General features: G+C 43.7%; 1 protein-coding gene across 4 annotated transcripts in view; it reads left to right on the top strand.

Annotated features, from left to right (window-relative positions):
* Window positions 1–15,328, top strand: part of OSBPL5 (oxysterol binding protein like 5) — a 176,818-nt gene that overhangs the window by 29,287 nt on the left and 132,203 nt on the right. Inside the window, exon 1 of one of the 4 annotated variants that reach the window (XM_051804008.1) lies at window positions 7,886–8,267. The exons of 2 other annotated variants lie outside the window; for them this stretch is intronic. The gene's annotated coding sequence lies outside the window, so the exon portion shown is untranslated. Of the gene's footprint in view, window positions 1–7,885; window positions 8,268–8,633; window positions 8,905–15,328 lie in introns of those variants that run through there. One more of the 4 variants, XM_051804006.1, reaches the window with a different exon arrangement.

The raw sequence follows: 15,328 nt of genomic DNA, 5'->3' as shown, positions 1-15,328 counted from the left end.
TGCTTAAAAAACCTCTTTTCCCAAGGGTTAGTTAGGGTACTTTTGAAAAGTACTACAAAATTAGCTCAAATGCAATTATTTGTCTATCCTTGAGGCCAGTTAAAGAGAATATTTTTTTCTACTTTTTATTCTACTCTCTCCTTTGTAGCCAATGGGAAGCAGGACAACGATTAATTGCATGTCACAGTCTCTTGTTCTGGGTAGCAAGAGATCATGGATGGTCTTGAACTCTGGTTTATTTCCTATATACCTGATCAACATTACTCCTCTAACTGTAAAAATATAAATAATAACACTTTAAACTAATACATTCAATATATTTGTGTATTTACGACAATATCTCGGTCAATGTAACCAAAGGCAGCATTTGTTGTTCAAACCTATGGTATGTTTTTCATTGATTGCTTTTTTAAAAGACATCTGTTCTTAGAAGCTGGTCTTACGTTTAATCCCTGTATCTTTATCATGAGAGTTTAAAGTGAACGGCTGCTGCATTTAAACATAGTTCATCTTCACAATAGGAGCATGCAACCACCACATGACAATATCTGATTGAAGAAAGGAGCCTTTGGCCTCATTGCAAGGCTTGTACCCAGTGGAGGCCTGGGTGGAACACGGGGCTATGGTGCTCCAGCCGTGGGATCTGCTTCCAGCGGTGTCCCTTGTGGGTTAGCTGCTCCACTTGTTGCACAGCTGTTTTCCCCTGGGTGTGAAGAAGGGACAAGTAGCCTGACCCTCATGGTCAGGTAGTAACTGAGGGAGTGTAGAATAGAAGAGCTAAGCAATATGCTCCAGGGCTCGTGTATATAACTCCTGCTCCAGGGCAGGAGTTATTACCAGTCGGTAGACAAGGTCCAGTCGGTAGACAAGGTGAAATATTATCCTAAAATCCATGTCTTTGCATTCACTGGTATTTTTTTTTTTTAACTTTTTTACAGTCAGCAGCCTGCTCGTATCTCACATATTGTTTTTTTTTTTTTTTTCAGACAGATCAGCAAGGTGGTTTTGAGGTAGATCTCTAGATTGTCTTTATTTACTGCTCCTTGATTCATAGCCAGAGCAGTCTCAGAGCGCATGCACCTGGATCCCTTTCAGTGAATCAGCATGGGAAGATGTACTCTAGGAGCATGCCTAATTTGCTGTAGCTGTTGATGGATGCTGACTTGATGGGACTAGGCTAAAGCTAGTGCAAAGGCAGCTCTCTGAAATGCAAATAGTGTGGATGTTGCATCCTAGCTATCAATTTCTTTGCCTGACAGATGTGCTCCTGCTTGCTAATGTAACATAGTATGAGAAAGTCACACACCACAGCAGGCCTGATTTCACTCTATGAAGGCATCAGGAGACAGTAAATGGCAGTGGAACAGTAAAGTTCATCAGGGCTATAAATAACTTTATTTGCAAAATGATGGAGCAAATATCTATAGTTCTCTGTGGCCACTGCCAGGTCACCCATGTGGACATCATACTTCCCAAGCTATCCCACTATTTCAAGACCCCAACAGTAGCTAAATCCAGCCATCCTCTGTGAGAGTGCCTTGTGTTTGGACTTCAATAGTACAGATCTAATCAGTGACTCTGAGATCAAATCAGGTCCTTTGTGGCATAAAAGGGATGGACAATTTGCTCTGGAACAAACTTTTGCCTGTTGTCCTTTTGGGCTGTTAGTCAGAGCATGGTCTTTGATAGTGTTAGATCTGTTCTGGGGAAACAGATTTCTCTTTCAGGCTTCAGTCTTTTGTGTTTTGCTTCTATAACTGTAATTTGTGACAGGAACATTGGACAGGTCTCCCTGTGTGAAGCAAAAGGAGGACAAAAATACTGGTATCCTTCTGTGCAGACAAACCAATAAGGCAGCTGCCTTCAGCAGTAGCAAAAAGTATTATTGCACTTTCTCTTCCTGATCTTCCTTCAAGCTCCTGTGGGAGTTCATGGGAGGCATCAGCAATAACAAAGAAACCTTAAAATGAATTGCAACAGCCAAGGAGACTTTTTTGCTTGATCACAAAGGGAGACAGATGATGGATTTCAGAGAGAAGAGCAAGAAAGAAGCTGTGAGAGGTTCCATAATTTATTAGAGATGAGCTGGATGCAAGAGTGAGTCATGAGTCAGGCAAAATAAAAAGGGTTAAGTATGAGAACAAACATATCCTGTAATGTTTGGAAGCAGCTGCAAGCTTGGGAATATGATACAGTGTTATGACAAAGCTACTAATAGAGCTGATTTGTGACTCTCTGGCCTGATTTCGAGATCAATAAGACACTGGATGTCAGGAAAAAGATTCAGTCATCTGTAAGTCAAAATACCCCTCTCTGGAGAGAATGGCATAGTGAACAAATTGGAATTAAACTGTGGTTTCTGTGTGTCTAGATCCAGATCTATCTATGGACAGAGTATCAGTCAGTCAATACATAACTAAATATGTGTGGAGAGACTGGTACTGGCTTATATATCTGTGTGTCTACATTTATGAGTCTGATAGTAAAATCTTTTAAAGAGATACATGTGTTTATATTTCTTCTCACTGTAATATTTCCTGTATGACAACAGAACTTAGTCCAGACAGATTAAACTTGTCAGCATCTGTTCCAAAGTTTATTTGGGGCAGGAAGAAATCCAAACTAAAAAAAACCAAGTTTGACTTCATACAGACATTTCTGATTAGCTGTTGAGGAAATCTGTGATCATTCAGAAACATGTCAGCTGTCCATACCGATGGTGATGTTCCAGCCATGCAAAAAGTGCATTCACAAATATATTTGTATGGTCAGATTGGATGGGGCTCTGATCAACTTGATCTAGTTGAGGATGTCCCTGCTTATTGCAGGGGGTTGGTATGGATATGTTTACATATATGTGTGCGTTTTTGTTTTATCTTTCAAGGCTTTGGAACAGCTAGCTTGCTTTGCAATTAGCTTGAAATATGACCAAGAACAAGGGCTATTGGAATGCTTTTGAATACCAAATTGGTTTTGTGTCATGTCTTATCAAGGGTTTTGAAATCTAGCCCAGATTTCACTGGACAATTTGTCAGATCCTGGATATCTCGGCTGCTTTCCAGACTGCTGCTAGCTGCAGAAGGAACCTTGTTCACCAGATCAGCTCAGTGTGTTGGGCTATTCTCTGAGACTTGCAACTAGTTACTGGCCAGACCTGCAGGAGCAAATCAATGGCAGCCAAACTCTTTGCTCTATTTTTCACACCAAAGCCATAATAGCAGCATTCATCTTAATCTGCTATCTTAGCTTGGAGGAAAATAAAATAGGTTCATGGTGCTTTATGTGAATAGGCTTCAGCTGAACAGTAAGAAATTAGGATCATTTGACTCCTGCTGTGTGTGGAACAGTTTTACCTAATCTAGGACTCCTGAAGGTGAGACCCCTTGAGAGAGAAGTTCTTTAAAGCTGCCTTCAAAGCCTCTGCTACTGGAGACTCTAGTCTTGAACTAGATAGTTCAAGACCTCTTTTGCAGGATCATCAGAGCTGTGAGTGGCTCATGAGACTGTTGGAGTCTTAGCCTACTGGGTGAAATTGCTGGCCAGATAACATCTTTGCTGTAACCCAAGCTCAAATGAGGACATGTGAAAATCTTCTGACCACAGTGTGCGGGTAAAGAAAGACTTTCAGATTATTTACTTATTCTACCTTCTGCAGTGCTGCTCCTAGCAGGGAGCATGGCACTATCATGGCCAACATCCATTACTCCTCACAGAAACGTCTGCTAAGCTGAACTCGAGGCAGTCCATAGGGACTATTGCAGATAGAAAAGAACACAGCAGAAAAGGAGATGGAATACAGAGCAGCAGGATCCAAACAAGATCTTAGAATTGTGTTATCCCCCCATTTCAGCAGCAGACTGACAAGAAGAAGGATGGAAGCTGGCCTCTGATAATGCAGAGTGAATATATTAGCCAGGAGAAAAGTTCTTGCTGGCAAGACACTCAGGAAAAATTACCTCTTCTAACAGAGACCAACAAAACCCCAAACAACAAAAAAAACCCAGCCAGAAACATCATCTCAGCAGGGAACACTCTGACAGACTGGAGCTACCACAGTAAACAGAAGCACAATTTGCAATATCAAAACACAGTGGCATCCTGCTCCTTTTGATGCTTGCCCACTGCCAACTGCGAAGTCTTCATGCTGCTGCTTTTATGCTCTGCAATGTGACATCAAGCTCTTTACAAAGCAGACACTCCCTGTATCTGTTACTCACCGTGCAGCCTCCTGTGCAGAGACCCAGTTTTCAGCAGTCATCAGTCATGGAAAATTTTCCTCTATCTTTTGCCACAAGAGGACTCCAGTCTCCAGTGGTTCCCAGGGAGATGTTTGTGGGTTTTTTCAAACTTCCTCAGAGACCCGTTCCAGCAAACTAGCAATTAAGAACCTGGTTTAGCAGCAGCTCTGTTTTTCAAAATGTAAAATGAACAAACAAGTTTAGTGTGGACTTACTTTTTCAAAGCTCTAAACAGACAGACTACTCTTTGTTAACAAGAAGTTCCTGCTCTATCCAGCTACGGCATTAAATATTTTTGCTAAGGAACCTTGCACTGGAAAACGCTTATGGGTAAAAGTGATCTTTTTCTTATCATTAATTGTATACAGCTGTGTTGAAGCTTGTGGCTAATGATAAAGACCCATGTTTAATAATGTCTTTTTTAACATATTTTTTTAAGAGCTTCCTGCTTCTTGTCTCACTGTGTGCCGTGAGCTTAAGGGCAAGTATCTTACAATGCTAACAGCCATTCATATGATGTCTGATTAATGTGGTTATGGCTGCAGAGACATTGTAGTAATTACAATGATAGGAATATGATTGTTCCTCTCAATTTCCATTTTAATAGAGGCCAATAAATATGTCTTATGGCTTTTATGGTATTTAATAATCTTTCTAGTCATAAATGGGAGCTTATAGAACTATTCTGGATATGTTGGGAGATATAGGAAGGCATAAAATGCAAGTCTTCTGGACTCTGCAACATAAATATGTATTTACAATTCACATAAGTAGGGGCTGATCTCTGTTGGGGGAAAGAGGAGCTTAGCAGCTAGCAAAAGGTGAAGGATTTGAAAAGGAGGATGCAAGGAAAAGTGCTGCAACCATGTCCTAGGCAGGCTGATGATCCAAGAGAATCGAGTGATCTATCTGTTGCTGCAGCTCACCTCCCTGTCTGCCTTTACCACAGTTTTTAGACAGCACTGATACTGTGTGGTAGCACATCTCCAAGGGTTGTCATAAAAAGACATTAGATACTGCTTTTCACTGTCCTGATGATGTACTCCTGGACTTGCCTTACTGGATTGTAAGGACTGGAGTAACACAACTGAAACACTCCCCCAGCACTAGAATTACAGCTAATTGTGTTTTACTGTTTTTGTTACCCTTGCTTATGATAGAGTTCACACTAATTTACAAGCCCTCTTAGGACAGAGTTATATTGCTGTGGTGAGAAAGTTAAGTGTTGCAAACACTGGCCAGTGCCCAAAGAAAATATCACAGCTGCAGACCCTCTAAAAGGAAGGCTGGTTTCTTGCAAAGGAGAACTAAAGCCAGAAGAGTTCTCAGCTCTAACTGTCTGGTACATATATCAGAGAGCTTTTGTCAAAGGGAGATGTGATATCTTGTGGACACTGATGAATTAGCTTTAAGCTGGGGAGCTCAGGTGGTCTTAGGACATAAGATGGTGCACACAGCAAGGCTCACCCCAAGTGCAGGGCTGGGTCACGAGCTCTGTACTGCACATCCACCCGCTTAGGTGTTTATGGGCAGAGCAGGTATATTTGCATGAGCAGCACATAATGGGCAGACAGCACATAACCAGCAGAACCCCAGCAGATGTCTCTTCTGAATGGCTGTTAACAGAACAGACACTAGAGGGCTGTGGAAAATAGTCTTTAAAAATATTAGTGTTTGCATGGTTTAGTTTCCAGGGAGAATGAGTCCAGGTCCTGTCTTTGACACACACAGAGGGAAGTGATGAATGTTACTCTTCTTGTCTAACCCAGACTCAGAAGACTCATCTGATGCAAGGTCTGAAGACACATCAAATTCAATTTCAGGGCTCCCTGGACCACTTCAGAAATGCCATGGCTGCATGATGCAAAGCATCAGTATGATGTAAATTTTTCTCTGATGGTCCAGTTTACTTACAAAATATTGACAGTTTAACTGTCAAGCATTGTGTATCCACTTCACCAATGTCACATGCACTGTCCTAGAGCACATAAGAAAACATAAAGTATTATTCTTTATCACCGTCTGTAACTGTTTTAACAGGAATATTTTTGGATGCTCAGTTTTTAAACAAATGAGCTCTGTGTGGCAATGTGGCAGTCAACAGATGAAGTACTAGTAATCATGGAATGATTAGAAAGTGGTAAGATAAGAAATTGATAAAAAAAAAATTAAGTGGAAAACTTTAGACAAAACATTTTTAAAAGGGTTTTAAAAGTGTTTAAACTAGGAATACGTGGGAAGTGAACTCTGAGTCCCACTGTGATTTGGGTAGGGATGCTAGAAACCGTAGATCTCTGTACCAAAGTAGCCAAGGAGCCACTTCAGTTGCCATGGTGGGACAAAGCCAATCCGGATGCAGACAGTCCGACCAATGTCAAGTCTATAGTTTAATGATAAAGTCATTTTTACCAGACAAGGTGCTGGCAAACAACCTGGCTGCATTTGAGTGAGCCAACTCTAAAGGCAGAAGGGTGAAGGGAGCAGAGGACACAGAAAGGACCCCACTGTGGCCTCCAGGACAGGAGGCAGCAGGGAAAAGGAGAAGGCAGTATGAGGCAGGGTAAGCTGCTTCAGTCTCTAATACTGTGGCTTTGCCTGGCAGTGCCCTGAGCCAGGGTGATGAGAGGCCTTGGCTCATGATCATTCTGGCATCTCCTTGCAGCATCCTGCCCCACTGCACAGTACAGGCTTGCCCTTAGGGTAAAAGTTTGGTGAGGATTAAGTCAAAATCCCAACCAACTTGAAGGCAGCTGGAATCATGACAAGTCTCCACAAGTGCAGAGGATGGCAGAAATCACTACAAATGCAGGTAAATTTAAAATCACCTTCTCTATGCAAATGATTCAGCAGCTTATTTAAGGGGTGGAGAAGGGCTATGGTGATTCTTGAATAGCAGAGACAGTTTAGGCTGTGTGAGCCATTCATAGTTTAGTTTATGGTCTGTTTATAGTCCAGCTTTGTACTAAAACTTCTAGGAAAGACTAAAAATAGATGGTGACTTTTCCCTCCACTACCATGCTCTACTCCTAGCTAGGTGTGGTGCATACTGCTCTATGTCCCACCAAGCTCAACAGGAGAAAATCAACTACCTCTACAGGCATTGGGTGCATGGATATCAGTGATGCAGGGTGAAGCACTGTAGTCCATGGATGGGCTGTAGTTCGCTGGAGGCAGCGAGTGAGAGAAATTGTGCCCTGGTCCAAGTTGAGCTTGCAGCTTTGGATGAATTCAGGATTCTTCATTAAGATCTGGTAGACCTTTTCAATTAATGAGTAGTATTGGAAGCTGGCTTCCTGGGTATTATGAGGAACATCAGATCTAGTCGGTCTTTGTCTTGGTTTTGAGGCTGCACACACTAAAGAGAAAAAGGATCTGGCTTTTTCTTGAAGGGTGGGGTAACAGAGCGCTTCAGGCACATGGTTTAATGCTTCTGGTTTCAGAAGCATGAGTCTTGAGCTTCATGCTGTATTTTGCACTAAAGGTTCAGCTGTACATGGGTGATTCAGACTTCAGTGATGAACGTCAGACTCATGCTAGTCACATTATCCCCTCATGTGATTTTGGTTTCAGAAAGTTTGGGTGCCTTTAACTCTGCTACTCCTTTTCCCACGGCGATGGAGGAGGTATGAAGTCCTGCTTGGCTTCCTTTTCTTGGTTCACCGGCAGAGTGGAGGGGAGAGGAAGCAGCAGTAAAATCCGTGTGGCTGGGTCGTTTTCTGCCGTGATGTTTTACCAGATATTGTACTGCCTGTAAAGTCATGCCTCCCCCGAGGGACAGGCAGGCTACGGCCAGGGATGCGATGATTGGACTGTCCTCCTCGTCTGGAGGAGCTTAGGGGTCCGTGCTTGCCATGGGATTGATTTTTCGCTCTGGATGCACAGGCAAAGCTGGGAGCGTGCCCAGCTGCGTGTCAGGGCTGCATATTGCATGGGCGCCTTTGAGCCACGGCGTCGGCGGAGGCGTGTGGCTGGATGCTGAGACAAAGTGCTCCTGCAGCTGGAGAGCTTTCGGCGTGGTGATTCCCCCAGGTTGGCTTTTCTCCATTACCTTGCGCGTGGCGTCAGTAAACCCCAGGGTCGGCTTGCTACTTGCTGGCCAGGGGGTCCCCGATTCTTGTTTAGGGGGTTGGTGCTTTTGCCTTATTTACTCTGCCTTGGCTTCAGCCTCTCCCTGCTTTGAGGAGAAGAAAGGAACAAACCGCGGGAGGGGAAACAACGACCCGAAGGGAGCCTAGCTCCGGCCAGGGCGCTCCCCGGGGGCGCTCCCGCAGGGAGCCGAGCACCGCGCCCGCTCCGCGCCGATCCCGCCCGGATTTTGCACGTTTCCTTTCCTTTCTTTCTTTTTTTTTTTTTTTTTTCCTCTCCTCCCTTTTTATTTTTTTTTTTCCCTCCTCTATTTCTCTCCTCTATTCCCCCTTCTCTTCCCTCCCTCCCTCCCTAGCGTGGTTGGATCAGTCTTTTGGTATTTCCTGCCGCCGCCTCCCCCGAGCAGCTGTCCGGCCGCGGCCCGGCGCGTTCCCTGCCGCCGGGGGAGCGGCTCCGCGGGGCCCACGCGTGTCCCCCGCGCCCCGTCCCACGCGTGTCCCGGCGGCGGCGATGCGGCGGCGGCGGCGGGGAGCGGCGTGGTGAGCGCGGCACCGCGCGGGGGCTCGGCCGCCCCGCACAGGTAAGGCGCGCCGCGCTGCCCCCTGCCCCGAGAAGCCACTTCCCCGCTCCCCCTCCCTTCAATAACCCCCGAAAGCCATCCTCCCCAAAATAGTCTATAAAAGGAAATACCTCTCTCCCCCCGATTACCCAAATGAATCCATTCTCCCCCCCCATGACAAAATTGAAAGGCATTTGCACATCTGCTGTTCTCGTCTCTCCCGCAAAGCCAGGGTGCCTATTTTTAAGTATAGCGTGGTACCCCAGAGCGGCGTGATTTCAATGAGGGACTGAGCGCTGGCAGCTCCAAGAGGGTAACCCTGCTGCCTCTGCCCGTGCTTTGTGCCCAGGTTGTGTGCTGCCGTTTCTGTGTGTTGTCTTTTGGGGTTTGGCGATGGGAGCTGTGGGGTGCTCTCCCACTCCTCCCTCGGCCCCCGACATCTCTGCATGGCAGGGCTGGGGGTCCAGCATGTGGCTGATGTGGCATGTGGGATGGCGTGCTGTCAAGGAGACATGATTTCTTTAGATATATGGGCATATCTGGTAGGTGGAACCCATTTTTAATGTATTTCTTCCAGGATGGTGGGGAACAAGTAGGGAGACTGCACTGTTCCTAATGGGCTACATTTGATTGAGGATGGCAATTACCTTTCCTATAGGCACTTGTACAGATACCATACTGAAGACCATATGCATTGCTATCTAAAAACCAGATAGACCTGAGTTTGGAAATGCTTTTAGCTTGCACTAAGTGAAGCGAGGCAGCTTGTCTGGAGAAATAAATATATAAGCACATACAACTGTCTGCTGGATCAGAAACCATGTTTTTCAAGTGTTATGCAGACCTAAAGTGTTGTAGTGTGAAACAATTGTTTAACATAAGTGAGGAGGAAAGTTCTTTAAGCTGTGTAGTCACCTCCTCACTTCATCTAGCTGCAGCAGTATCTTTGTTGTCAAAATATTCCTTCCTCCTCTTTGCACTGATGTATAAGATAACAACAGTATTCAGCAAGGTCTGTACAGCAGGGAACAGCTGCTGGATGCATCCCCAGCTGCCACCTTCCTTCTTGGCAGCAAGTTTCCAAAGAGGTGTGAGTGTGGAGGGAGAGAGAGAAGCCTCAAGTCACCTCTGCTGTGGCTTCCCCTCTGTTGGTGGTTAAGTTTTCATGCCAAAAGAGGAGAATGGCTGTTCTCAGCTGGGCAGTTCATAGTGGGATGGTGGGTGACTCTGGGAGTGTGCTGGGCAAAAAGGGTGACAGCTGAGCTGGGCCAAAAGGGTGTGGGGGCAGCAGGGCAGCCGATTCAGCACCAGGGTCACTTTGTGCTGCTGTTGATCAAAGTAGTGATAGCAGTTCTCTGATGCAAGGCGAGTAATGCAGACCATAGTCCTGCCTGCCACCTGTTTTGGTTTGAAGTGGACAATGTGAACCAAAGAAATGATTTAATCATGGTGCTACATGAATGTAACTGAAAGGCGGATTTACTGCTGTAATCTTTTCATGGTAGTTAATTCAATTTCCATGTGCTTTATTGCAACACTGATTCATCAGGTGAGTGGGAGGAGGGCTTGTACAGTACAGGTGGTTCAGTTTTCTTTGTTGGGTTAGATATTTAGCAAGGTGCTTTCTTGGCTACAGCATTGGAAAAATTGCTCTGTGTCTGATACAGTGCTGTGGTTTAGAAGTTGGGATATCTCTAGGGAAAGGCCATTCCTGTAATCTGTAATGTGCAGTGTTTGAAATCAGTGTGCTGTGTTCAGAGCAAAACTGAGACTCGATTGATTCATATTATGTTCACAGATCATAAAAATTTTAGTTAAGCTAATCTGAAGTGGGTCAGACTCACTTCACATCCAAGAGAGCTGTTATCAGCTGGAGGCAATTATGAGATTGCCAGTGTTGCCAATGGTGAAGGTCTTTTAGGGCTCAACCTGGGGCTTAAGAGGCAAAAATGAGACTGCCCTGAAGTGTCAGCAAGGCCCTGCTGCTTCTGAGCCGAGGAGCACAGACCTCCCTCTGCAAATGCACAGATTTGTGCTATTTGATCTCTTGTTTTATTTGGGGAAAAAGCTGCATTTAGTGTTTTTTCGCCTGACCTCCCTGCCTTTGAAGCATTAATAGCACAGTGTTTTCTCAGCGAGAAGTGCTGCTCCTCACGCCTCCACTCCTCAACATGAGATGTCTCTGGCAGCACGTTGTAGGTGTTTGTGCACGCCTGCTGTGGTTACTAAGGTAAAGGAAACACAAGAAGCAGTCAGGAAATGGGAACAATCCAAATGCCAAATACACGTGGGTTTGGGCAGGAATGACAGTGACCCGCCATGCCAGCCTGTCTCAGTGTAGGTCTGGGCTTGCTCACTGCTCATGCAGGCTCTTGGCTGTCACTGCTGGTGTTTATGCTGTGCTTTCAGAGCACCAGGTGTCTTGAGCAAACTCCTCCCAGGTGCTGCTGCGTGTGGAGCAATGTGGTTGTGGTGCATTTAATTGTACAGGGCTGTGTCTAAATCACAGGTTCTGCCTTCATCCCAGCCCCTCCCCACCACTGTGGCTCTTTCTGGTCATGCAATGAGGGAGGAAGGAGACAACTGTCCTGAAAAATACACTTTTGATAAGTAGCTGCTGAGCCTGTGTGTGGGACTAAGGAGCAGTGTACAACCTGCCCAGGTTTTCACATTTCTGAATTTTTTGAATACTCTGTCTCTACTCAAGGTGCAGGGGGATTGTTGTTGCATCAGGCTCTAAGTACTGTATATGCATCTGTGTAATATGAAAAGATCAAGGGACTAGAGGGGAGAATTCTGCAAAATTGGAAGTAGCTAACAGCAGGCTAGTAAGAATTACCTGTAAATGGCCTCTGCCCATCACAAAAGGAAAGTGATGTGAAAAGGGGATTTTTTTTGGGGGGGGGGTGTTGGAATAGTCCAGCTGCACGTGTGGTGGTGTTTTTTAATTTCTTGCAACCTGCATAAGAACCATGGGCATATCCCTTGTTCTTTAGTCTCAGTTTTCTGTAGTGTTTGTAGAGCTACAGTTGAAATTGTGCCATTTTTTTCTTCATGCTTCTTTTGGATTGAAGGATTTATAGGTGTATAAATCAAACTCTGAATTGAAAAGGCTCTATTCTCCTCCTTGTTTAATAAACAGCCAGGTGTATACCTATGCTTTCCTTTTGCAGTATGTCACTGAGGTCAGTGCCATGCACCAATATCAATTACCTTACCCTGCTAGCAGTCTTCTTGGTAGTAGTTTTTGTATGTGTTTTGCTAAATTCCAAGCCAAGCTTCAGCTTACTGGGAACTGACTGTAGGGCTGTATCAATTTGAGTATTTTGGCAAACCAGTTACCATCTGTATGATTGTTATATCAGTAAAATTAACCAGCTAAAGGCAAAAAAAGAAATAAGCACATCCTTAATCAACTGGGATGTGTGCAGCTCTCCTCGTGGGGGAAAAAAAACTCAACATGGAGTCTGCCTGCTTCATCCTATCTAATCTGTCAGTGAATCAATCAATGTGAAATTGTACCCCCAAGGAATAATGCAATAGCTATTTTGTGTGTATTCTCAAACTGGAATGCTACTGTAGTAGAGTCCTGAAGGGTATGCTGTCTAAATTGATCAGCAGAGGCCAAGATAAAAGCAGACTTAACTGCTTATCCGTCAGATGTGGCAGAAAGGCATCGAGGGATGAAATGTCTCGTTGTGTGTTGAATGGAAGGCTTAATGTGAACTTGATCCTTCTGCATCCCAACACTTCAAGAAAAAAAGCAGTGTCCTGCTAGCTCTCCTTCAGTTTTTCTCATGGCAAAAACATGAGATTGCTCTAAAAGGCATTTTAATTTTCATGCTATTGCAGTTTGTTCCAGACAACTGTTCTTGTGTCATTGCTCCTTCCCACCTTCAGTGCTGCAGAGACAGCTTGGCTTTTTTACCTGTGTTGTTTGATGCCAGAATGCTAAACCTATGCTAGCATTGCACTATTCAGTTGTTTTGCTCTTTTCTCAGATTATAATGATGGGAAATTGTCTCCTCACAGCAAAAAATTGCCACATCCCAGTGAGGGGAGGAAGGGAATTCTGCTGCGTGGAGTGGTGTGTGTAACTATTGCTCACTGTGGCAGAATGAAAAGAACTATTTAAGTTTCTTGTTTTGTTGTTGTTTTAATATTTTTGCACTTCTTTTTGATATGATTTTCAGCATCAGGAGAAAATCACTTTTATATAGTGAGGTGACCAAGGCTTTTAGACACTTTATCAAACATTGTGCAGTTCACTCGGGGAGCTGCTGCTGGCTTAGCTGTAAAATCCCTGAAATCTGAACGTGACATTGCCACTGGATTTAGTACTCAGTCAGGGGGGTTATTCTGGCAAGCTCCTGGCACAGATGCAAATAGATGAGATTTCCATTTTATAAGATGAATCTTTGTGTCTTTTCTTGCTGTGTTGCCTTGGAAAACAACCTCACGGAGTGCTCCGAGCCTGACAGTTGCTGATGCAGTGAATAATTATTTTCCCCTTTACCTTACTAAGGAAAGGAATATGGATTTGCAGATAATTTCATGATCTTTTCTTTCATATGTGTGTCAAAGACAGTTCAGTCTAAGCAATTTTTAATTTTTTCTGGTAAATCTGTAAATCCTCACTTGAACTTTGAAGGCTTTCTGTGAACACTGAATGTACCATACAAATTACAGCACTAGTGGACAAGGCAGTAATTTAAGCTGCCTTCCATGGAACCTTGTTATAGTCAATCTAGACCAGGTGTGTTAGGTATGAAATATGCAGTCCTTGTATTTTTCAGTTTTGTTTAAAATAGATTTTCTTCTTTCCATTTTAACATCTGGCCCATCCATTTAACATTTGGCCTATCCTCCTTGTCTTGCTTTCTTTCTCTGCCTTAGTAACATTCCTGATTGAAGAAGAAATGTAATTTCATAAGAATCTGTATAAATGGATTTTTTTGTTTTGTTTCAATTCAGGATCAGTGGATGAAAAACAAGGCTCAATTTTTTTTATTTTTTATTTGTCTGGTGTGCCACCCAGGCTTTGATGCCTGTAATCAAACTGCTATTACCACTTTAATTTCTCTCTGGACTCCAGGTCATGGGAGGCATATTAGCATACCTGCACTCGTTTATTCATACATCTGTGCATTGCAGTAGACTTGGGGATCTCCAGTTTTGGACAGGGCTGGAGGCTGTGTAAACCAAGCTCAGACTGTCAGGCATCTAACCTAATTCTTTCCAAGCTGGTGTTCAAGTTCTGGCTTGTGGAATCCCTCAGCGTAGGTGCTGAAAGCTTTCTTTTCCAAGAGGGTGAGATGTGCTGAAAAACTGGGAGGATCCTGTAGCTGTGAGTGTATCTGAGAAGTGTAGTGTAGGGTCTCTTGTTTCATAGTACCTTGAGAAGGTACGTGGCCAAGATGTGTTAACATCAGCTTTCTGTGCCTTTTTCATCTTCTCTTATGCCTGCCTGAATTACATGTTCTTTGTTGTCAAGGTCTCTTATGATAAGTTCACACAATGCCTAGTGCTGTGTGGTCTTGGCTTCTGCTGGGCTGTTCTGTAATATAAATAAAAATAATCCCATTGTGGAAGCAAGATCCTGAATAACTCGTCTAAATGAGCTAAGAGAGTGGGTGCAACAGTGCAGTTTTATTCTCTTCTTTGAACAGGTGCATCCCCATGAGGAAATAAAAGGTAGGTAGGTAGGTAGGGACCAAGTGAGAAACACTGAGCAGCAACAGACTGTGACTCAGAAGCAATTTAGCCATAATAATCCCCACAGTGCTAAAGATTCCTTTTCCCAGAAATGCACAATATGCTGTTCTCTGCCATAAAGCTGTCGTCAGCTGACATCATTGTATTAACATAAAACTTGCTGTTATCCACAAGATGCACAGTTAGCAGAGTTCCCGTGCCAGCTGCTAATTATTACTATGTTTTCCCAGTTGTTGAAAACCAATGTATTAAAGATATTTCCTGCTTAATATTTTGTTCCTGATGGCTGGTATGCTTACATTGTGTTAAAAATAATGCTTCTAGTACTTCTAGTATCAGTTCAAGTATTACCAAGCCAGCATTTGATTTATTTATGAGAACAGAATGACCATTTACCAAAAGCCTCTCTTGGTAATAACAAATACCTATTGTAGATACTTTGTCTTTTTTTTCTTTCTTTCTTTTTTTCTCATTTTTTTTTTCTTCAGAGTAGCAGTGTAGAAATGTATTGCTTTTATTTTTTGTTTATCCTGGCCCTCTTGAAATCTGTGTGTTTTCCCATTGACTTCATGGCCAGCCAAATGCTTTTTATCCTGTGTGTCTCTTGGAGAAATCAAATTAACGATGCATCACTAGCCAGGGAGAGCTTTTGCTGAAAGCACACAAAGGCAATAATTTACCTTGTTATTTTATAAAATGCAGATTTTTTTCCTTCATATTAAAAAAGGAA

Source organism: Manacus candei, unplaced genomic scaffold (genome assembly GCF_025592945.1).
Source record: "Manacus candei isolate 608988 ecotype Guabito, Panama unplaced genomic scaffold, ASM2559294v1 h1tg000060l, whole genome shotgun sequence".
NCBI lineage: Eukaryota > Metazoa > Chordata > Aves > Passeriformes > Pipridae > Manacus > Manacus candei.
This window is presented reverse-complemented; position numbering and strand designations above follow the sequence as displayed.